The 24,960-nt window shown below is 43.3% G+C and overlaps 1 protein-coding gene across 5 annotated transcripts in view; it reads right to left on the bottom strand.

Annotated features, from left to right (window-relative positions):
* Positions 1-4,807, bottom strand: part of DICER1 (dicer 1, ribonuclease III) — a 75,614-nt gene extending 70,807 nt beyond the window's left edge. For 4 of the 5 annotated variants that reach the window (XM_019983371.2, XM_019983370.2, XM_070775631.1 and 1 more), the window contains exon 1: positions 4,668-4,806. The gene's annotated coding sequence lies outside the window, so the exon portion shown is untranslated. Of the gene's footprint in view, positions 1-4,667 lie in introns of all 5 variants that reach the window. The other variant, XM_019983374.2, reaches the window with a different exon arrangement.
* Positions 4,808-24,960: the final 20,153 nt, after the last annotated feature.

Here is a 24,960-nt window from a genome sequence, read left to right on the forward strand (position 1 = left end):
CTACATACAGATTTCTCAAGAGGCAGGTCAGGTGGTCTGGTATTCCCATCTCTTTCATAATTTTCCACAGTTTATTGTGATCCACACAGTCAAAGGCTTTGGCATAGTCAATAAAGCAGAAATAGATGTTTTTCTGGAACTCTCTTGCTTTTTCCATGATCCAGCGGATGTTGGCAATTTGATCTCTGATTCCTCTGCCTTTTCTAAAACCAGCTTGAACATCAGGAAGTTCACCGTTCGCAATATATTGCTGAAGCCTGGCTTGGAGAATTTTGAGCATTACTTTACTAGAGTGTGAGATGAGTACAATTGTGTGGTAGTTTGAGCATTCTTTGGCATTGCCTTTGTTTGGGATTGGAATGAAAACTGCCCTTTTCCAGTCCTGTGGCCACTGCTGAGTTTTCCAAATTTGCTGGCATCTTGAGTGCAGCACTTTCACAGCATCACCTTTCAGGATTTGAAAGAGCTAAACTGGAACCTCAAAAATAAGGCTTTTCTCTCTGTATTCATTCACAGAGTATATACCTCCACACAAGCAATCCTACTTTTTAGACCAACACACATTCCTGAAGACTGGCAGACAGAATCCTGAAAATCCTGACTGCCTATATAATCCGGAAAAGAGTACATTTGTGAATGAATTATTATTCAACATCTGTCAAAAGCCTGAACAACACAACTGACCTACTAGGGATATCATCTGAAGGATAAATTAACTAAACTCTAGTGAATCAAATCACGAGAATGTCTATATCTACATTACTAAAGCTTTTCCATTATGCCTGAGGCCTTTATCCAGTTTCTCTAAAACGGCATGTGAGAAATATTTCTCTATCATTTGTAAAATGTAAAAAGTTTTCTCTACATATTGTTAATGTCATTTTACATAAGAATTCAGATGCGTATTCATCATACAAGAGAAAAGGTTGCTTTTTCCTGCTTAACTGGTATACTTCCTTTCATTAATTAATATCAACTATAATTAGTCCTGCTTCCTCTTTTTCTTTTATTAATATTTAAAAAACGAAAACCTTTAGTGACATGCAGACACTAATTATCCTTGTCGTAAGCTTCTCTTCTAATTCTCTCCAGCTCCCTCCACACCCTACCCCTCCTTCAACCTTCACCATTATTTTCACTGTCCTCTCAAACATCTATTATAAGACCACCTCAAATCCTTTCTCATAGTAGGCAAATAATAAAACACATACACCCATCGGGCTTTGAAAATGAGCTGAACGCTGGAATATCCAAAATGCAGGGCACAAGGACAAGTCACTCAGCTCCAACTTAATATTTATGCAAGTTAAACATGGACCTGAGCGGTACCTTCCTTTGCCATCCAACAGAGCTCCATGATGGACCAACTGAATGAATGCAGTTACCTGCCAAATGCTGGTAGGAACTGAGATCATAAAAATTAGTAAATCCTGGGTTTCAAGAAAATTAAAGTCTTCTATTAATAAACAGTTCCTATTTGTAATACAGTATAACCATCTGAACAACCCTGAGAAAACTCGGCAGTAAGTTCTGAGTCAAACGTGCTGATGATCAAGAAACAATTGGACCGCTTTTGGGGAGATACTCCAAAGAAGAAGAAGCTGGGGTTCCAACAGGTATTTGTTCACCTTTGTACAAATATTTTTTGCTATTTGTTCATAGGAGCATCGCTCACAAGGCCAAAAGATACAAACAACCCAAGAGTCCATGGGGGGATTAATGGATAAGCAGACACATACCTACATATCCGTGAGCAGGAGATTCAGAGACAGAAAAGAAAATGGTGGTTGCCTGGGCCTGGGAGGAGGGTGGAATGGGGAGTTAGTGTTCAATGGGTACAGTTTCAGTTGAGGAAGATGAGAAAGTTCTGGAGATGGACTGGTGGTGATGGGAGCAAAACAATGTGAACGTACTTAAGGCCACAGAACTGTACAGTCCAAAGTGGTTAAAACGGTATGTTCTGTTGTATTTTACGACAAAAAAAAAAAAAAAAAAAGGGAAAGAATCTTACTCAGATAATCAAAGGCCCCATGAACATTTAAGACAAGAGTTTCATTCTTTTAACAAGTACTAATTAAGGGCTTACCTGCAACTTATGCAGGTTGTTCCCCTAAAATTCACTTGGAACAGCAATGTAATGTTGGGAAAAGAGCCCACATGCAAAGATTCGGAAATCAAGCCATGACTCAGTGCTAGCTCTGCCACTTCTAGATTCACAGCTCTCTGAGTCTTAGCTTCCTTGCATGTACACACAATAAGACAATATTAAATCTGTCTCAGGGTCACAGTGTGGATTCAATAAGAACATAGATAAAAGAACCTGAAATATCTTGGCATATATTACCAGGAACTTTTTATTAATAAATGTTTCCCTTTGCTCTTTAGCCACAAGTAATGACCACAGGATGCTAAGGTCACAAGTGAGAGAATGTCAAAGAAATACCTACTTTCTCAAACGAAACAAGCATCTCATACATCAGACAGTGGCAGGGTATAAATCTCTCAATGTCAAAAAGTCACCCTTCCTCAAAGGCAGCACTACACTAAAAGTACAACCCACTATACACGGCCACAAAATCACTATCAAATAGGAATCATTTGACCACACCAAAATAAAATGTTTTCTAAAACCAAGCCAATAACATTCAGAAATGGCAAAACCACCATGCTTGACAACTCATTCACAATGCCACAGGTATGGCACAGTAGACAGAACTTAACCTTTCATGATGAGATGACAGCATAAAAGGTAAAGCAAACCCTTATTATAATAATTGTAGGAAAAAGGTATTTTCTCCCCAAATTCAATGTGTACATCTTTTCTTAAAACAGCATTTTGATGCCCTGAATAAATCCATGAAATGTTCACAGTGATCATATTAAAAGCACTCTTTGTAGCGCTTCTAATCTACAGTATTACAAAATATGTCCCACAATGAAAATTTGAGAAATTATATCTAAGTATATACAGCATATATTACATGTAATATGATTTGCCACAGAGAGCTACTAACAAGTTTTGCAAAATAAACTGATTATGCCCACCCAGTTCCCAAAGATATTAATACTAAAATTACTATTCACTAGTGCCCTTATTCAGAATCTGTACCACCATCCTCTAATAAATTATTGGAGCCCTTGGCTAAAATGTGTATTTTTATTTAGAAAATTTAATGTTTATACCAATATATTTTCAATATAGTTAACCTTTACTAAGACACATTCTATATTTTTTTTTTTCTTTCCCCCCGAGTTACTTAATTTCTAATCTGTGCCCTTTTCCATTCACTGCTGCACATGAAAACCAAGCAACAGGAAGAGAACTGAACATCAGGATTGTGAAGATCCAGAAAAATCCAAGGGGCTTCCCTGGTGGCTCAGAGATAAAGAATCTGCCTGCAATGCAGGAGACCCGGGTTCGCTCCCTGGGTTGGGAAGACACCCTGGAGGAGGGCATGGCAACCCGCCCCAGTACTCTTGCCTGGAGAATCCCATGGACAGAGAGAGAAGCCTGACAGGCTACATACAATCCATAGGGTCGCACAAGAGTTAGACATGACTGTAGCGAGTAAGCAGCAGCAGCAGCAAAATCCAAAGCACCAAAAAAGCAAAGACTTCAAATTAAAACTCTTTCATCAGCTGAATATTTGTAAATATAGTCACCTCAATACTTAAAACTGATCATCTGGGTAAATAAGGTGTCCCTGTAAGCATGACTTTCTCCACAAAAGCATGGACTGAACACTCTACAGTAAATACTCCCTCACTCATCTGTCTTTGCAAATCTTCAGGCCATTAAAAAGACACATTAAGTGGTCTGCTAGCTCTACACTGCGGGCAAAACCCTGGAGGAACTCAGCTTTTCTGGAAAGTCTACCCCCACCCCACCCCCCCCAAAAAAAATCTGCAGTGCTAACTTAAAACATACACTGATTTGCCAAGGATTGAAAAACCCTTTGCCAAAGCCTCGCTTTGCAAGGGTCCAGGGGCGTGCTGGCACCACAAAAAAAAAAAAAAAAATTGGAGAGGAGGGGCGAAAAGATGGCCTCGGCCACCCGCCCCCTGGGGACCCAGAGAGCTGGTCACCTGCCAATAGACACGAACAATCCTCGCCCGGGCGCGCCCCCGAAGGCTCGCGCTTTCCTGCCAGCGCAGGAGGGCCCAGCCTGCCTTCCCTCCCGGCCCCCTCGAAGGTGTCCACCCAGGAGGCCAGCGCCGGCCACCGCGCAGCCTCCCGGGGATGCTCCCGAGACGCGGCGGCGGCGGACCCCACGCCACCCTGGTGCGCGCAGCCGGACCTGTCAAAGCCCAGCTCTCCGCGGGCCGGGGGTGGGTGAGTGAGCGGGGAGGACCCCCCCGCGCGCTCCACTCCGGGTGCGGAGGCGCCAACGTGCCCACCCGGTGCCCAGGCGACCCCGCGCACAAAGTCCCCGGGAAGCGCCGAGTCAGGACGCACGCCAGCGAGTCGGGGCTGCGCCGAGCCCGGCGGCGCGGGGACCCGCCCCGCCCAGGACCTTGCGAGGAGGCCGCGCCATATGCCCCGCGCCGGTCTCCCCACCGGAGTCCGGAGCCCACGCGGGCCTCGGCGGCGCGCGGAGACGCTCCCCGCTCCGCCCCCTACTCCCGGGACACAAAAGCGGCTCCGAGGCGGGGGAAGCCCCCCTCACCTGCAGCACGGGGCGCCGCGGGCCTTCGAGAACCATCGGACCCCCGCTCCGGCGCGCGCGTCACAGCCCAGGCCTCCCGGTGCCGCCCGGCGCCGCCGCCGCCGCCGCCATGTCCTCCCGCTCGCCGTCGCCTCGTCCCCGCTGTCAGGTCACTCCATCCAACCTGGGGCCTGGAGCAGCCCGCGCCGCGCCGCGCCTCCGAGCCTCGACCCCTCCCGCCGGCGCCTGCGGAGACTGCGCAGCGCCCGGCTCGCTCGCGGCCCGCGCACGGCCCCGCGGCAACGGCGCACGGCGGCTTGGAGAATCTCCCCGGCGCCCGCGCCCCCGCTCTCCCCCGCTCGCCCCGCGCCGGCATGAGAGCGAGCCTGTGATTGGACAGCGCGCGGCGGTGAAAGGTTAATCCCGGCCCCCCAGCCACTCAGGAGCCGGGAGACAGTGGACGCGAGCGGCAGAGGCCCCTGGCGGTGTTTGCGGCCCGGAGGAGCCGGGGCTGGACGTGGACGTTCAGCGGGCCCGCGCGGAGGCCAGGCACCTTCGCCGCCCGCCCGGTGCCTGCACGCCCGGCCTGCGGACGCTCGCTTGGCTCGGCGAGAATTCTGCTGGCGCTCGGAATTCGTCCGCCTTCATGGTTGCCCCTTCTGGCACGGACCGCCCCCTAAACGTGGCCCTTCGCCTTGGCCGTTAATTGTTCTCCCGAGAGCTCGGCGCTCTTTTTCACCGCCCCATCCCCTTTTTAAAGGACCGTCCCACTCGCCTGCATTTCCCCAGGGTTAGTGGTCCAGGGCCCTCCGTATTAGGGAAGACAATTAACCCCACCTCCTTCCCCCAACCCACCCCATCCCCAACCCGGAACTAGGATGACCAGAAAATGAGATGAGGGCAGCGGCCCCACTTATGTAAATAGTTTATTTGAATAGATCGGAACCTTGCACTTTATCTTGTAGCTGTGAATTAATATGGAGGTCCAGTAAGTGACTGGCTAAAAGAAAATCGCATTAGTTTATTCCAAAATATGCATGTCTTCCAGATGGCTCACCTGATAGACTGGTTTACTCCAAAAGAGGTAGCATAACCGCAACCATGCTTCTGCTAAGAGCACATAGCACCTACCGCGTGCTAGACACGTCTAGGGCTGCGCTGATGCAAAGAGGGCTGTCCACCATTTAAAATACGGCTAGTGTTGATTGGGGGTTTCCCTGGTGGCTCAGACGGTAAAGAATCTGCCTGCAATTTGGGAGACCGGGGTTCGATTCGTGAATTGGGAAGATCCCGCTGGAGAAGGGGATGGCAACCCGCTAGTATTCTAGTACTCTTGCCTAGAGAATCCCCGTAGACAGAGGGGCCTGGCAGGCTACATACAGTCCATGGGGTCACAGGAGTCGAACACGGCTGAGCGACTAAGCACAGCACAGTCTTAACTGAGACAGGAGACCTGAAAATCAGATGTATGTTTTCCTTACCAAAAAAGAATATGAAACCACACTACTATTTGTTATATTCATTACATGTTAAAGCAATAATGTTTTTGACATATTGGGATAAATATTGGGGTTTTTTTTAATTTGAATTCTAGGAAGTATTTAATGTCTTTTGTGGCTAGCATTATGTTGCTATTGGACAGGCTGTTGTAAGCTTTGATTTTCATGTGGATCCTGTAAAGCAGATGCTGTTGCTTGCCCTCCATTTTATAATAACAGAGGACAGAAATTCATAACCTCTAGCAAGTAAGCTGCCAATAAGTGAACAACTTAGATTTGAACCCTGGGGATCTGGCTTCAGGGCTGGTACTACAGTGCTCACATTTTGATCGTTATATATACTGTCAGTTGGCAAGATGTTTCACATAAACATAGAATGTTCATGGGCAAAATTAGGAAGTAGAACACTCTTTGTCAGGTCTCCATAGAAATAATTTTCTTATATGTATCAAGCATTTATATTGCACTATAGGCAGAAGGCCTCCCCAGGTTGCTCAGTAAAGCCTTTTTGGAGATGATCCTTAGTAAGAAGAATGACATCTCTGGGTAGGGATAGGCACTGGGGTTCACTAATAGTGGAAATTTGTGGGCAGGTAAAATTTTCATTCTCTCCTATTGTCCTCTCAGTCTGTCAAGACTAGCTGAGCTTCTCCTTCACCAGGTTTGTCTGATTTTCATCAGGGTTTGTTTGTTTTTTTTTAACTTTTAAAAAGAGTATTACATATATGGTTCATTCATTAGAAAGCATAAACAGGTATACAGTAAAGAGACTCTCCCACACCCGTCCCCATGCTCCAAACAGGTAAGCACTGTTCCTTGCACATTCTCCCAGATGATTTTTTTATACAGTAGAAGCCAAGACATTCCTCATTTACAAAAATGATAGTGTGCCATACACATTAACTCTTACCTTGCTTTTTGTAACAATATATCAAGAATATACGTCTATAGCAATAGATACAGAACTCCTTGCTATTTTTTTCAAATCTCCATAACATTTTATTGCAGGGATATGCACATAATTTAACCAGTTCTCTATTGATGGACATTTAGACTTCCAGTCTTTTGTAATTGAACACTGATCCATTTATAATTGATTGAGTATATGGGATAAGGTATGAATCAAAATACTTTTTTTCCCAGATGGCTACAGAGTTTGCCATTTATCAGCCATTTGCTGAAGAGTTCACTTCTAGATTCTGTGTTTTGTTCCGTTGGTCTATCTATTCATGCTCCAATTGCTGGTTTGTTTTAAATCTGGAGACATAAAATCTTACAAGGGATAGTGTTTCACACTTTGTTTGCATCACTAGAAATCTCAGAGCTAATATTTCAGCCCACAGTAAGCAATAGTATAGTACCATGTGGTATGCATTTTCTGTGGGCTAATTTTTTATTTTCCCTTTGCCCTGATTATTTCCACAATTTGTTTCATATTCTGTAGAACAAGCCAGGATATAAATATACCTTTGTTTAAGATTCTATGTTTGCATGTAAAGAAACCAACCTGAAATAGTTTAAAAGGGGGAGAATTTATCAGAAGCATACAGGAACTTGTTACAAAAGCCCAGAGCAGGCATTCAGCTACATCTTAGCAAAAGACTAGATCCAGGAGTTGGAAAGCTTTCAGGGACCCAGAAGTTACTTTCTGTGTGTTTATTCTGTGGTTAATTTTCTGTGTCTCTGTCTCATCTATGCATCTCACTCTCCTGACTGATCTCCCTGCTTTTCCACCTTCATAGGAGAATTTAGGCATCCCTATATTCAGCTAGGAAGTCAGCTCAGAGTCGGGATCAGAGCCCAGCAAGGAAGGTGGGGGAATCGGTCCTGCAAAGTCAGGTGACTTATCATGTACGAGAGGACTTCCCAAAGGAATACTATGTAAAGGATGAGGGGAGCCAGATTTCTCACTGTTGGAGAAGGGGATTAAGATACAGAAAGGGGAATAGCAAGAAAGCTTGACAGATTGGATAGGAATTGGAAGTACTGATGTGAATTCAAAGTTTTCAATATATAGACATAAGTTCAGTTCAGTTCAGTCGCTCAGTCGTGTCTGACTCTTTGTGACCCCAAGGACTGCAGCACACCAGGCCTCCCTGGGAGATACTAGAAAGACAGGGAAGCCTGGCATGCTGCAGTTCGTGGGGTCACAAACAGTCAGTCATAACTTGGCTGACTGAACAACAACATATGCTCAGCTCAGTCACTCAGTCATATCCTACTCTTTCAGACCCCACACTGCAGCACGCGAGGCTTCCTGGTCCATCACCAACTCCTGGAGCCTACTCAAACTCATGTCCATTGAGTCAGTGATGCCATCTAACCATTTCATTTTCTGTCGTCCCCTTCTCCTCCTGCCTTCAATCTTTCCCAGTATCAGAGTCTTTTCAAATGAGTCAGTTCTTCACATCAGGTGGCCAAAGTATTGGAGCTTCAGCTTCAGCATCAGTCCTTCTAATGACTAGTCAGGACTGATTTCCTTTAGAATTGACTGATTTGATCTCCTTTTGCAGTCCAAGTGATTCTCAAAAGTCTTCTCCAACACCAGAGTTCAAGAGCATTACTTCTTCAGCACTCAGCTTTCTTTATAGTCCAACTCTCACATCCATACATGATACTGGAAAAACCATAGCTTTGGCTAGATGGACTTTTGTTGGCAAAGTAATGTCTCTACTTTTGAATATGCTGTCTAGGTTGGTCATAACTTTCCTTCCAAGGAGTAAACATTTTTTAATTTCATGGCTGCAGTCACTATCTGCAGTGATAAAGTCTGCCACTGTTTCCACTGTTTCTCCATCTATTTGCCATGAAGTGATGGGACCAGATCCCATGATCTTAGTTTTCTGAATGTTGACCTTTAAGCTAACTTTTTCATTCTCCTCTTTCACTTTCATCAAGAGGCTCTTTAGTTCTTCACTTTCTGCCATAAGGGTGGTGTCATCTGCATATCTGAGGTTATTGATATTTCTCCTGGCAATCTTGATTCCAGCTTGTGCTTCATCCAGCCCAGCATTTCTCATGATGTACTCTGCATATAAGTTAAATAAGCAGGATGACAATATGCAGCCTTGACATACTCCTTTTCCTATTTGGAACCAGTCAGTTGTTCCATATCCAGTTCTAACTGTTGCTTCCTGACCTGCATACAGATTTCTCGTGAGGCAGGTCAGGTGATCTGGTATTAACCCATCTCTTTCAGGACTTTCCACAGTTTATTGTGATCCACATAGTCAAAGGCTTAAGCAGAAATCAGTATTTTTCTGGAGCTCTCTTGCCTTTTTGATGATCCAGCAGATGTTGGCAATTTGATCTCTGGTTCCTCTGCCTTTTCTAAAACCAGCTTGAATATCTGGAAGTTCACAGTTCATGTATTGTTGAAGCCTGGCTTGGAGAATTTTAAGCATCACTTACTAGCATGTGAGATGAGTGTAATTGTGCAGTAGTTTGAGCATTCTTTGGCATTGCCTTTCTTTGGGATTGGAATGAAAACTGCCCTTTTCCAGTCCTGTGGCCACTGCTGAGTTTTCCAAATTTGCTGGCATATTGAGTGCAGCACTTTCACAGCATCCTCTTTTAGGATTTGAAATAGCTCAACTGGAATTCCATCACCTCACTAGCTTTGTTCGTAGTGATGCTTCCTAAGGCCGACTTGACTTCACATTCCAGGATGTCTGGCTCTAGGTCAGTGATCACACCGTCGTGATTATCTGAGTCATTAAGATCTTTTTTGTATAGGTCTTCTGTGTATTCTTGCCACCGCTTCTTAATATCTTCTGCTTCTGTTAGGTCCATACAGTTTCTGTCCTTTATTGTGCCCACCTTTGCATAAAATGTTCCCTTGGTATCTCTAATTATCTTGAAGAGATTTCTAGTCTTTCCCATTGTACTGTTTTCTGTAAGGAGAAGGAGGTATGCAAATATATCATCGACTTAAAACCTCAAAGTGTAAGATTTCTAGAACAAACCATGGGAGAAAATCTTTGTAACACTGGGTTAAGTCAAGGTTTGTTTGATACGAAAAAAAAAAACCAAAAACTATGAACCAGGAAATCTTTTAAATTGATAAGTTAGACTCCCTAATTTAAAAATTGATCATTTAAATTTCTGCCCTTTGGAAGACATTGGTAAGAAAATGAAAGACAAGCACATACTGGGAAAGATGTTTCTGAAATATATATCTGATAAATTATTTGCATGCAGCATATATAAAGAATTCTTACAACTCAATAATGAATACAACCCAACTAAAAAAATGGGCAAAATGTTTGAACATAAGCATTACCTGTGGAAATATACAGATAGCAAAAACATAAAAAGGTTCTCAACATCATTAGTCCTTAGAAAAATGCAGGTTAAAACTACACTGCATACCTACTAGAATGGCTAAAAAAAAAAAAAAAGCCTTGTGGCTAAAAAGACTGACTAATGCGTAATATCCGACTGCTGGCTGACCGTGTGGACTGCAGCCTGCCAGGCTCCTCTGGTCATAGAATTTTCCAGGCAAAAACACTAGAGTAGGTTGCCGTTTCCTCCTCCAGGGGTTCTTCCCAACCTACAGCTCGAACCCACATCTCCTGTGTCTATGAGAATACAGGACAATTATTAATGGAACTCTCATACATTACTGATGGGAATGCAAATAACCACTTTGGAAGACAGTATGGCCGTTTCTTATAAAGTTAAATATATGCTTTCCATATAACTTGGGAATCTCATTCCCCAGCTGTTTACCTTAAAGAAATGAAAAACAAATGTCCACGTAAAGACTTCTGTGTGAATGTTTATAGCAACCTTTTTCACAGTAGCCAAAAACTGGAAATGACCCAAATGCCTCTCAGTTGGTGAATAAGGAAACAGATTGTGGTTCATCCCGAGAATGAAATACTATGCAACAATAAAAAGGGAAAGAGCTACTGATACATGCAACAGCACTGTTCAATCTGAAAAGAATTACGCCAAGTGAAAGAAGCCAGACAAAGGTTACATCCTGTAGAATCCTGTTTATGTGACATTCTGGAAAAGGCAAAACTAGAGGGAAAGAAATGGAATCTGTGGTTGATGGGGGCAAAAGATGAGGAGGAGGGAATTGATCACCAAAAGACACCAGGAAACTGGAATACTGGTAGCCAGGTAAAGGATAGGGAGCAGTCCAGGTAGAAGGAACAGCATACCCGAAACCTAGAGGCAAAGAGGTATGGCCCATTCAAGGATCTGAAAGTCCAGTACTGACCCAAACAGAGAGCCAGAGATGAGAGAGAGAAAAATGGCACCAGGACGCAAAAGGGTGTGTGTATTATTTAAGGATTTACTGCTTTATAGAAACTGTAGAAAAGTTTCTGAATCAAAGGTGATATGATCAGATTTAAATTTTTTTTAAATGTTAATTGAAGGATAATTGTTCTACAATGTTCTGTTGGTTTCTGCCGTACAACAACATGAATCAGCCGTAACTATACATGTGTCCTCTCTCTCTTGAGCTTCCCTCCTGCCGCCCCAGACTCACATTTTAAAGTTAATTTCCCCGAGTGTAGGAAATGTAGAAGAGCACAACTGAAGTGTTTGTTCACAACAGTGTAAGAGATGTGGTAGCTTTGATGAGTTTAGGCTTTGTGGGAGTGAGGTGAAGCTGAATTAGAGATATTTGGAAGGTAAAATGTGAGTGTTTTATTCTCCATTGTGGTTTCAAAGTAACCAAGACTCTATTTTCTAGAAAGTTGAAGGTGCAGTTAGGATAACACACTGCCAGGCAGCAGAGCTTTGTTAACTGTGATTAACAGTCTTTGTCACAGGGTTAAACTTTTATTGTTATTTTGCTTTGTGTTTAACAAAATACTTAAAACAGCAAAACACAAATCTTAACCTACTCAAACAGCATCTTCAGCTAGAATAAAATGGAAAAAATATACCAGTTGGGCACCTTCAATATCTTTTTCATTGTCCCAGATCATAGTTATATCATGCCTCTCTTTTGACTTCAGTGATATTAACTAACTATTTCTTGTCATCTTTTTTGGGGGGAGTTGGCATTTACTTCAGTGATGTTTTTGCCTTCACATCAGTATTGAATCCCTGAGGACTGTTTTAATTTACAGCTAAAGAACATTGACCTTCAGAGTATGCAATCTTTTACCAGAAGTTATCTAAAACCACTTTCTGCTTTTCCCAGTATCCGAAATAATTCTCCTACAGAGTTTCAGTATCTTTTCAATCCCACAGGGAAAAATAAAACAACAGAAAGATTACAGCATGTGATACTCATATCAGTGTCACAATATTGGATTGACTTTCCCCACCAACTGGAATAAAACAGTTTTCCTATATCTCAGCTTCCGCTCTTTTTCATTTGGAAACATGTAATCTTAATTTATATTGAATTATTACTTAGTAAACCACATTCATGCAGTGTTAGTACTTCTGATAAATGATTTTCTAAAGGACCTTAGAATTACAAAACCAAGCTCGCCCAGATTTATTTTTAATGTGGTTAAACAGAACTACAGATTTTAAAATTGATTTTTAGTAACTTTATCATTCATCCTCTCTTCCAAACCATTTTCTTAGACAAATTAAATTTACTATGGTTTTTCCTCTTAGTTCTCATTCTCACAAATTTTCTTCCATGCAGTTCTGACATCTTCCCCATGTGACATGAGCAAAGCAAATCAGAATAAAAATGCTACCAGGGTAGCTCCCTGCTGTGATCTGAACATTTGTGTCCCCCAAAATTTGTACGTTGAAATCCAAGTTGCTGGTATTTAGGAGGTGGACCTTTGGGGGTTATTAGGTCATGAGGGCGGAGTCCTCATGAACAATATTAGTGCCTTTATAAAAGGAGGCCGGGGAAGCCTCTTCTAGCGGCTCAGTGGTAAAGAATCCACCTGCAAAGTAGTACACCAATTCAATCCCTGGGTCGGGAAGATCCCCTGGAGGAGTGTATGGCAACCCTCTCCAGTATTCTTGCCTGGAGAATCCCATGGACAGAGTTGCCTGGCACGCTACAGTCCATAGGGTCACAACGAGTCAGATGTGACTGAAGTGACTTGGCGTGCACACAGAGCACCTGTAAACTGGAGTCAGAGAGATTCCCAGGATCCAAAAGACGTTGACAGGCCTGGGTTTGATCCAAGAAGACTTAATCAGTTACAGGATGGGGCCCAGTATCTGACGAGGTTCTCAGACAGCATTATGACCTCACATAATTTTCTAGATTGATTAGGATCCAACTGATAAGTGAGGATATTTGGATAATAGTTTGGGGCTCCAGGAAATGAGATAGAAAAGGCTGAGCAAAGTATTCAAGTTCTAGCCCAGTCGGCAGGATTCAGGGCTGTTTTTGAACCTTTGCTTAGAGAACCAGGAGACAAACCAAGAACTTGGGCAGAGGCTCAGAACCATAGACTGGGAGCAAACAAGGCTGGAATCTGGAGGAAACTTTCAAATTAGTGATCCAACAAGGACTGTTGACAAGCCATCCAGCTTAGAGCATCTCTCCAGTTACCCCAGGGCAGGCAGGTCTCCTAGCATCCAGTTCCCAGCTCCCCCAGGGCCCCGCCTTGCAGCTGTAGGGAAGGAAGAATAATGTTCTTTTTACTTTTCTGAGTTCTTGGCTGACACCCTTGTACTAAAAGGCAGATTAGCAGAGAAAAACAGTTAAAATGTGCAACACGCGTCATGTGGGAGACGATTAAACCAAAAGTAACTCAGATTGTGATTTAGAATTCCAGAGATTCGACAACTTCAATAAAAAATAATTTGTAGAGAAATGACAGGACAAAGGAGAGCAGCTTCAGGCTCCCAAGGAAGGCAAACTTGGAAGGTGGGAAAGTAAATAAAATACATGGGAGGAAAGAAAGGGACTGAGGTTCATTTGCAGATTCCTCTGGTGCTATCTCTGTGCTGATAAGAAGGTCTTCTTTCCTCCTCATCCGGGGAGGGTACCTTTCACACTGGAGATTTATCTCCTTTCAGGAAGCAAGAAGAGGGTCAGAGTGTCCTAGTATTTGCTGTTTCTCACATGCCTTTAATTCAAAACAATCAATTTGCCAAAGTGGCCTATTTAGGGGGACACATTCTGGCTTCCTTCTCAGTGTGCGTGTCTTCCCCAGAGCCTGGCTTCTTCAGGACCCAGTGGTCAGCAGTCCCTGGCGTCCTGCACCCGCCATCTCCCACTGGGGGTTTTATAGTGCCTCCAGGAGGAACCACTCCAAGAGCAGCTTTCCCAAGCATCTAGCAGATGAATTTCCAACAAGTTCCCCCAGCGTGACACTGCAGCAACTGCTCGGCCATTCAGGAAGCCTGCCCTGCCCTCTGACAATTTCCAGATATCAGCTCTCAGCCTTTTTTTTTTTATCTGCAGTTCCTGTGTTCTTTAGCATCTCTTCTTACTCATCAATCTCTCATGACACCAAAGCCTGCTTCATTTAATAATTCTTTATATTAAAATTTCCCTTTCAAATTTCTCTGTGCTTTCTGTTTCTTCGGGCTTCCCTGGTGACTCAGACAGTAAAGAATCTGCCTGCAATGGGGGAGACCTGGGTGCTATCCTTGGGTTGGCAAGGTCCCTGGGAGAAGGGCGTGGCAACCCACTCCAGTATTCTTGCCTGGAGAATCCCATGGACAGAGGAGCCTGGCGGGCTACAGTCCATGGGGTGGCAAAGAGTCTATTTCTTCATTGAACCATGATTAACACAGAGTACCAGTCACAAAGCCTGAGCATCTACTGCAATGGGGCATGTAACCGGCACTGTTAATGCTACTCAGTCTCCATTCTCTTCTTCTATTGAAGGGGGGCAGGGTTTAAACTAGGCACATAGACCCCCAAAAGCCTTTAAATAGAATTCAGGGTGTCCATGCATCAGGCTGAGGAAAAAAATCACATCTTTGTCTTGACTGCCCTCTAACTGAAATTCAGCATTTCCTTCAATTGTGAATGTAAGTGATGGTCATAGTAGGATTCATACTGTATGTAACTTTGTTACCAGAAGGAATCACAGATATTTTTATATCACATGATGGCAGAGACCTTGAAATTTTGCTTATGCTCATCTTAACTTTGGAGTTATAGTAGTGATTTAGACCAGCTGCTATATTTGTTATTCTTGCAATAATAATCATGGTTGCAACTATTCTTACAATTATTTATTTAAGATTTATTTCCTTATTTTATTTTTGGCTCTGCTGGGTCTTCTTTGCTGCACGCGGACTTCCTCAGTTGCAGAGAGGAGGGGCTCCTCTTGTTGTAGAGCGCAGGTTCTAGGCACGTGGGCTTCTGCAGTTGTGATGCTTAGGCATAGTTGTCCCTCGGCATCTTCCTGGAGCGGGCACCAAACCCATGTCCCCTGCAATGGCAGGTGGATCTTAACCACTGGACCACCGCGAAGCCCCTATAATTATTTTTAAGTATTTTAAACTTTTTAAATTAAAACTTTTGCTTGAGAATTCTGTGAAGCAGTTTCATCAGATGGACAAAGGTGTCGATAGCATGGGAAAGGTTAAGGAGTCCTCCTCTAGACTGATAGAAATTTTAGGGAAGCTAAATTCTTCACTTCCCAGCATTGCTGGAAGCCACTTGTGGCCATGTGATCAGGTTTTGATTCATGAGATGTGAACAGAAATAATGTGTGCAACTTCTTGCTTATGCCTTAAGGCAGGGGTCCCAGTCTCCAGGATCTAACGCCTGGTGATCTGAGAGGGAACTGATGTAATGATAATTTTTAAAAACTGCACAATAAATTGAATAGGCCCCAAGCCATCCCCCTGCCCCAGTCTGTGGAAAAACTGTTTTCCAGGAAAGCGGTCCATGGTGCCAAAAAGGTCAGGGAGCACTGCCTTACGGTTCGGACCGTAAGGCGTGAGCCTGATACATACCTCCTCTTTTGTCCCTTTTTGGGACAGGAATCAGGTGGGGCATACAGTGGTGGGGGACCAGATCTGTCATTTTTTCAATGAGATGATAGAAGCTAAGCATTGACGGTGACAGAACTTCAAGATGGAAAAAATCTGGAATCTCAGTATACAGTATATTGGAGCCAGCAGTAAGAGCCTAAACATACCCTTGTGTACTGTTTGAACCACTGGCATTTTGGGTTTTGTTCTGGTAGAAGAATCAATATCCCAATACAAAAAGTCTGTGAAGTCTGCAGAAAATCTGAGCAATATTGGGCAATGAATCCAAATTATTTGGGCTGAAACCTGCCCTCTATGATGAATCTCACTATGGAGATGGGGTATGTGGGTGGCTTTACTTGAGCTACTTCTGGGTGGCCAGCTGACTGGCCTTTGTTCACTGTAGAGTCGAGTCCACCGTGTCTAAGCATCTGTCAAGGATTCATTCTAGTCCTCCCTTTGGCTGGTCATTTGACCAATTTCAAAGATGATACACATTACACTTAATCCAAAAGAAGGGGTTTTTTTTAAAATATAATTTTTTAAATTGTTCCAATCATCCATCCATACATTTATTTATTCCCTCTTCAACAAAGGTCTTTGGAGCACTGGCCATAGTCTAATGTTCTCCTAAAGACTGGGGAGACAATGGAAAGTAAGATCTAGGGTCTCACCTCGGGGAGTTCTCAGTCCAGCATGAGGGCAGGAGATGGAGGCAGACTAGGTGGAGTTAATTCCCCAATGCTTTGCAGTTGCTTTATGGGACAACACTGAACAGACTAAGATACAAAAGCTCTGATTTAAGGTTTAATGACCTTACACACAATAAAACCAATGATCTCTGTGATTCTATGGGTCGTATTTTGTTCTATATGAGGAAACCCAATTATGTAACTTTCCTACAGAATAGCTATGAAGGTCAGTATCTGAAAAAAATCAACAAGAGATGACGTAGTATTTGAGATAAATAAGAATAGTAATAATAGAGGCAATGACAACAGATTTCATGCATTGAACACTTTTTATGTGTCACTTACTGTGCCAACAGGGGGATCGTAATCAGATGCCTGGCCGCTCCGCTGAATGTCCTGTTTGTCACTCAAGTCCAGTCCGTGGCCCAGTGCCACCCATTTCCGAGGTGAACTTGAACTCCCTCCGAGATTCTGTCTTGTCCTTCTTATACGCCCCTGCCCTGGTTCTGATTCTCTGTTTCTCTTCTGAACTCCTTACAGTAGCTTCCTAACCAGCATCTCTGACCTCTAGTCTTAACTGGCTACAATCTACCCTCTGCTTTGCGTCCAGATGACTGTTTCCTCGTCTCTGCCTTGTTCGACGCTCTCAATGCTCCCCAGTGTCTGCACACTTTTCAGCCTGGAGTTCAAGGTCCTGGAGAAGCTGGTCCTTACTTATGTTCTCAGTCCTTCTTGCCCCACCGTCTTACTAAGTTTCAGCCAAGAAGCCGACCCTATTTCCTGTTTCAACGCACGATGAAATTTCACACCTCTGTGCAGTAGTTCATGCTGTTCCTCTTGCCCGAAATGCCCTTCCTCTCTTCCTGTGCGCTTTGAAAGCCTCCTGTTCTTCAGTGTCTGTCTCAACTGTCTCCTCCTTTGTGAGGTCACCCCATTCTGAGACCTAAAGCCAACTCTGCTCAACCCCTATTCCTGAAACAGACTGAAGGTCTTCCTTCTCCCTCCCTTCAAGGCACATCGAATATACTTTTATTCTAGCACTTATTACAGGTTACAGGGAATTTCTTTTTACTCTACTAGACAGTGGTTGCTTGGGTGTTCTCTCAGTTCAGAACGTGCTGTCTGGTCCATGCTGGGCATAACTGCTGTGAATGACTGACCTGACCCCACATGCAACAATCACCTCTGACCTTGTCCTTCTGTTACCCTCAAATGCTGGTCAGCCAGGGGTAAGTGAGAATATCATGACCTTACCTTACCCTCACCCCTGGACTGCCATTTCCCTCCCATCTCTCCAACACTTTCCAAAAATCCTTTCCCCTCTCAAGGGTCATTTTGTTTCATCCCATCCCGATGACTGTGGCTTGAGGGAAAGCAGTGTAGCTCCCTTTATATGCTCAAACCTCAGCCTTTCTTGGGTAACACAGGCTCAATAGGTCACCAAATGTCAGCTGGGGCTGGAGGCTACCTGAACGCTGTTCCACTGCTCAGTGTTCCTGAGGGCTGCCTCCTCCTGTTCATTATATCACTCAGAGTCCTGCAAAATGCTCCGAGCACGACATCACTTACAAAACTCCTAAATTCATCATGAAAACAACCTAGGATCCATCGAGTACAAAACTCAGGGATATCCAATTCAAAGTATTTACAGTAGATGGAGCTATATATTTCCACTGTGATCGACTCTGTATTTCATATATCATGTGAAATTATTAACATTTCAGCAGCTGTCAGTTCTTTTTGATTAAGTAAATTAAAAGCCATGGGATTCACTTTGCCCTCTTTATCCTTGCTACCTAAAAACTGGTTTAAAATGTTATTCAAGAGTTTCCCTGAAAATGGTACTACGATCAAAAGTAATCAGAACAAGTAATAGACATTATTAAATGCCAGAGATAAACCTTAATTCCTAAGCTATGGACTTGGGTAATCATAATGTGTCAGTGTAGGTTCATTAGCTGTAACAAATGCACCACTGGTAAAGGATGTTGATAACAGCAAAGGATGCATGCAGTTGCAAGGAAGGCTGGGAAATCATCTTTGCTAGGAGGCGACATGCTGAGCTAAATATCTGCAACAGATAGTAAGGTACTGCTAGTATCCTGCCACAATATGATGCTTTAGAACTTTTTATTATGGAAATTTTCAAGCATATAAAATTGTATAATGAATTTCAATGTACCCATCAAGCATCTCCAACCATTAGCAACATTAGCCGTCCTTGCTTCATACTGCTCACTTCCCCACAGCCTGCACTTCCCGCCACCCCCCGCCAGTTTAAAAACAACAACAACAACAAAATTGTGGTAAAATACAGTCTGTGGTATCTGCCGGGGATTGGTTCTAGGACGCCCATGGATACAAAAATTCACAGATGCTCAAATCCCTTGTATAAATGGTGTAGTGCAGTGGTCCTTTGTATCCATGGATTCTGCATCTGTGGATTCAACCAACCCCAGATGGAACTCAGCCTACATTTGGTTCAGTCTGCAGATACAGAAGGCCAACTGTGCACATACATAAAAGCTGGGTTATTTTTAGCATGACATCTTATCCATAAATACTTCACAATGCTCTCTGATGCTGACTTTTTAAAATCTAATTGTCTGCCATTTTTATACAGAACAATACTAATAGTTTGTTAATATCACCTAATTTCCAGTCCATACTAAAAATTTCCCCTGTGGCTCAGTGGTAAAGAATCCACCTGAAATGCAGGAGACAAGGAGAGGTGGGTTCTATCCTGGGTCGGGAAGATCTCCTGGAGGAGGAAATGGTAACCCACTCCAGTAATCTTTCCCACAAAATCCCATGGATAGGTCCTACTATAGGACCCGATAGTCTGGCAGACTACAGTCCATGGGGTTGCAAAGAGCCAGACACAACTGAGAAACTAAATAACAATAGCAACAACAATATCCAAAAAATACCCACAGGCTTTTTATAGTTGTTCATTCAAATGGAGTCCAAACTCCATACACTGCATTTGGGTGTTATATCTTATGTCTCCTTTATTCTGTAACATCTCTCCAACACCTGCTTTTTTAAATGCCATCAATTTTTTAAAGAGACTAGGTCATTTTTCCTGAGTAGTAATATGCCACAATAGATTTTTAACTTCTGTTGAGATAGGTCCTCAGGAATCATTGTTTAAAATAAACTTCTAGAATTTTCTGGTTAAAGGGCATGAGCGTCTATCTGTATGGCCTTTGCTCACTACTGACAAGCAGAGGTGTTTCTCCAGAACCTACCTAACCGCCACTGGTTAGGTATTATCGTGTCACATTCCTCAGAGCCTGGTGAGCACCAGGGCATATTTGAAGTTGTATGCTACTTTAGCAAGTGTGAAAAAGTACCTTTATTTACATTCTGTTCATTTACTGTGCTTAAAGTAGTATTAAATACTTGTAACTTACATCTCTTTGGCTGCCATTTCCACCCGGATATTTGTTTACAATTCATGCTTTCTCCTATGTGGCTCGATCGTTTAGATTGTCTAAGCCTCTAATGCTGAACCCCTCTAACCTCTCTAGGTAATTCTGTAATAACTCCTGTTATAATCATGGCCGTCCCTTGTCTTTTTTGTAATTAAACTTTTTTAAAAATTAGTAAACTTTATTTTTAGTACAGGTCTTGGGTTAAGGAAAAATTGAGGGACAAGTACAAGGAGTTCCCATATCCCCTCCTTTCTTCCACAGTTTCCCCTGCTATTGACATCTTGCTTCCATTTGTTACAGTCCAGGAACCATAGTTTATATTAGGTTCGCTCTTTGTGTTGTATAATTCAGAGGGTCTTGATAAATGTATATTGTCAGATATTCACCATTACAGTATTGTGCAGAATAATTTCACTGCCCTAAAAGTCCCATATTCCCTCTATTCATGCCTCCCACCCTTCCCCGTGAACCCTGGGAACCACTGATATTTTTACTGTCTCTGTAGTTTTGCCTTTTTCAGAATGTCAAATAGTAGTTGGAATCATACAGTATGTGGCCTATTTACTCTGGCATCTTTCACTTAGCAATATGCATTTAAGAATCCTCCCTATATTTTCATGACTTGATAGCTCATTTCTTCCCTATTTGTTCATGCCTCTTGGTTTGTGGGATCTTGGAATCTTAGTTCCTCAACTGGTGATTGAACTCAGGCTCTCCGCAGTGAAAGTGCAGAGTCCTAACTACTGGACCACCAGGGAATTCCCACTCATGTCTATATACTGCTAAATAATATTTCATTGACTAGATGTGCCACAGTTCCTTCATCCATTCACCTCTCGAAGGACATCTTGGTTGCTTCCAAGTTTGGGCAATTATGAATAAGGCTGCTATAAGCATTCATGAACAGGTGCTATTTTTTTTTTTTTGGTGAACATGAGTTTTCAGCTCACTTGGGTAAGTACCAAGAAGCATGATTTTGGGATCTTATGGTAAGACTATGTTTAATTTTGTAAGAGACTGCCACACAGTCTTTCAAAGTGGCTGCACTATTTTGCATTCCCACCAGAACAAACGAGCATTCCTGTTGCTCCACATCCTTGCCAGCGTTTGGTGATGCCAGTGTTCTGGATCTCAGCCACTCTAAAAGGTATATATGGCATCTCATGTTGTTCTAATTTGCAATTCACTATGACATATGATGTTGAGCATCTTTTCATGTGCTTATTTGCCATCTATACATCTTCATTTGTGGGGTCCATTCTGATCTTTTTTTTTTTTTAGTTTCAATTGAGTTTTTTTCTTACTAAATATGAAGAGTTCTTTGTATATTTTGCATACAAATCCTTTATCAGATATGTTTTTCAAACATTTTCCCTCCAGTCTATGGCTTGTCTTCATTCTCTTAATGTCTTTCACAGTTAAACTTTTATTTTGAGATAATTATAGGTTCACATGCAGTTGTAAGATGTAATACAGAGAAGTCCTTTGTACCCTTAACTCAGTTTCTCCCAGTGGTAACATCCTGCACACCTGTGGTGCAGGATCACAACCAGGACATTAGCATTGACATGTTAAGATACAGAAAATTTCAGTCACTGCAAGGATCCCTTATGTTACAGATCCATCATCTTTTGAATGGTCTTTCTACACCTAGGGAAATTCCTGCCTTTAGAGTCCTGCCTCCCACTATAAGAATGAGAACTCAGATTGAAGCTAGTACATGGGCACATCCATGTAAAATTGATTTAGAAGTGGGCAAAGTGAGAAAAGAGGCTCTTGTGTTGCTGGCTTGGTGGTGATGGGGATATCTAGCTTTGAGAGAGGCAGCCGTGGTGGGGGCTTGCAAAGCTGAGGTCTTGGTGTTGAACAGGCGGTGAGGGAGATGAGGAGAGGGGAGAGAAAGGAGAGCAGAGAAGAGGGACAAGGTGGGCCCTTGAGCCTTTCCCCAGGACCTGGTGGGACGGGACCCCCGTAGGATTTTCTCATCGGATTTGGGTATTGTTCACCAAGCTTTAGCCTCCCGAATCTGGTTCTCTACCTTTCCCAACAATTCTATGAACAAGTCCATGTCCTTTTATTTACTTATTTAGTTTACTTTGGAAGAGTTTATAGCTAATTATACAAATGGAATGAACAAACAACACCATTTCTGCCCCCTCCCCGGCATTATTAACTACTCTGTCCCTATCATCTTCATTAACTTATTTCTCCTTAATCATCCAGAATAAATCTCTCTTGCTTGGAACTAAGACTCTTGACTGATCAATTTACTTAAGACTCAGGTTTCACTGGACTCCAAGAGACAGGTGAACTTTTTAGCACTTGTATTTATAGGAGTTTTGCTACAAAAATGTCTGTGGAAACCAAAATAATGCAAGTGTCCATCTGAGACTGGGTACCAGATTATTTATATTAATATTAGTGAGGTTAACCCATGAGACAGGCAGCAGAGGAAAATAGCCAGGATACAAAAGATGCTGAGCCCTTCCTCTGAGACAACCATTAAGATGTATGTTGAGCTATAGTGGAAAGTTAGATTTTAGGGACAGAGACCTGAGGATTAAAATTTAGATTTTGTTATCAGTTTCCTGTGTCCCACCTTGGATGAGGTACTTGATATTTCTCAGCCTCCATTTGTTTCTTTGTCTATAAAATGGAAATGATAATAAGTTACCTCCCAGGTTATTATTGTGAAGGTTGAAGGAGAAAATGAACATAAAGGGTCTGACAAACTTTCTGGTTTATAATAGATACTTAGGGACTTTCTTGGTGAGCCAGTGGTTAAGACTCTGCCTTCCAATGCAGGGGATATGGGTTCAATCCCTCCTTAGGGAACTAGGGTTCCACAATACTGTGGGATGAGGTAAAAAAAAAAAAATTTTTTTAATTGAGCAGTAGAAGACCAAAAATTCTAAAGAAAAATCAGACATAAACAGACAAAAGTTTGTGTTTTTTTCTGAAAGATATATATATATGTATGTATATATATAATAGATATTTAACTAATGGTCATTTTTATCAGCTGTTCCATTGGGAAAACAACAAGCTAAATCCACTTCCCAAGATGGAGAAGAGGAGGCTGGAGCAGATAGGACTGGCTGCCTCCCCAGGATTCATTCTTCCCTTTTTAACAACAGATTTTTCTTTCTCATGGGGCAGCAAAATTCCTAGCTACAGAACTACATTTCCCAACCTCCCTTGCAGCACAGGGCTTCCTGTTTCACAGTGTTGGTCAATGGTTCTTACATGAACGTCTATGGGAACTATTTTATATTCTCTGTGTAGTTTCCTTCTACCTTCCTAGCACAGGAATGTGAGGCTGGGGCTGCAGAGGCCATCTCATGACCAGAAGAGACCATGCTAAGACGGCAGAACAGAAGACGGGAGAAATCTGAGCCTGTGGTGGCACCATGGAGCCACTATACCTTGGGACCACCTGCTTCAATGTCCGGTGTGAAAAACGAACCCTGGAAGGTGAAAGCATCAAAGTCAGAGTTCTGTAACATGCAGCTGAATGTAATCCCTAACTGATGTGAAGACCACACCTATCGGGCCGTGGACCCAATGAAATAGCTCCTAGTAGTCAAGAAGGCAATGGTAAGCCACTCCAGTACTCTTGCCTGGAAAGTCCCATGGATGGAGGAGCCTGGTGGGCTGCAGTCCATGGTGTCGCTACGGGTCGGGCGCGATTGAGCAACCTCACTTTCACTTTTCACTTTCACACAATGGAGAAGGCAATGGCAACCCACTCCAGTGTTCTTGCCTGGAGAGTCCCGGGGACAGCAGAGCCTGGTGGGCTGCCATCTATGGGGTCACACAGAGTCGGACACGACTGAAGCGACTTAGCAGCAGCAGTCATCTTGAAGAAGAGCTTCCCTGTAACTCAAATGGTAAAGAATCTACCTGTGATGCAGGAAACCCAGGTTCAATTCCCTGGAGAAGGGAATGGCAACCCACTCCAGTCTTCTTGCCTGGAGAATTCCGTGGACAGAGGAACCTGGCAGGCTACAGTCCATGGGGTCACAAAGAGTCGGACATGACCGAGCAACTAACACTACCACTACTAATGACCTTGAAACATGAGTTACAGAATGTGCTAGGGGAAGGCAGCCTGGATTTTTATCCTACTTATCACATAGATGGTAAAAGTGAAAGATACCATTTTTGGATAGATTTAGAAAAACTAAATATTTTCCCATAGCATCTATGAAATGGTCTGTCTCTGGTTACAGATTTCATTGGTCCCTGGAGTGCAATGCCAGCTACCGTTTCACCTGCTGTACACAGGACGTTTTGGAATTTGACCCCCTTCCCAACTGGTGTCCAGGGAATCCCTGAGTGTTTAAGAGGACGGGAGAAACCTGATTTGGTCGTGTCTGGTGTTTTGACGATGCTGGAGGATGCAGGCTTACTGAAGCCAGGCATTCACCTGGATCCCAAGGGTGACAGTTGGGACAAAATCTCCCACATCTCTGATAACCACAGGCCCTGGGCAGTGTCTTGCCCTGGCAGGTGTAATTCTTCTAGTGGTGGACAAGCCTGCTTGCCAGACCTGAATTCAGTGGAGGCTCAGAACCAAACCCAGTAAGGCTTGTTGGGATGAAACTGCCATGAGTCTTTCGTCATCCATTTCCCGCAGTGGACGGGCAGCTCTGGGCAGCCCTGCTGGGGCTGGGCTGGTTCTGACGGCCACTTCAAGTGTGTGATCCAGTGGGGCTGCCTCTTCTCCCGCCTGCCTCATCAACTCAGATGACCTTTCTCAGTCCAGCTGTATCAGTCAAATAAGAAATACCACATGCCT

The sequence above is a fragment of the Bos indicus genome, chromosome 21, assembly GCF_029378745.1.
Source record: "Bos indicus isolate NIAB-ARS_2022 breed Sahiwal x Tharparkar chromosome 21, NIAB-ARS_B.indTharparkar_mat_pri_1.0, whole genome shotgun sequence".
Classification (NCBI taxonomy): domain Eukaryota; kingdom Metazoa; phylum Chordata; class Mammalia; order Artiodactyla; family Bovidae; genus Bos; species Bos indicus.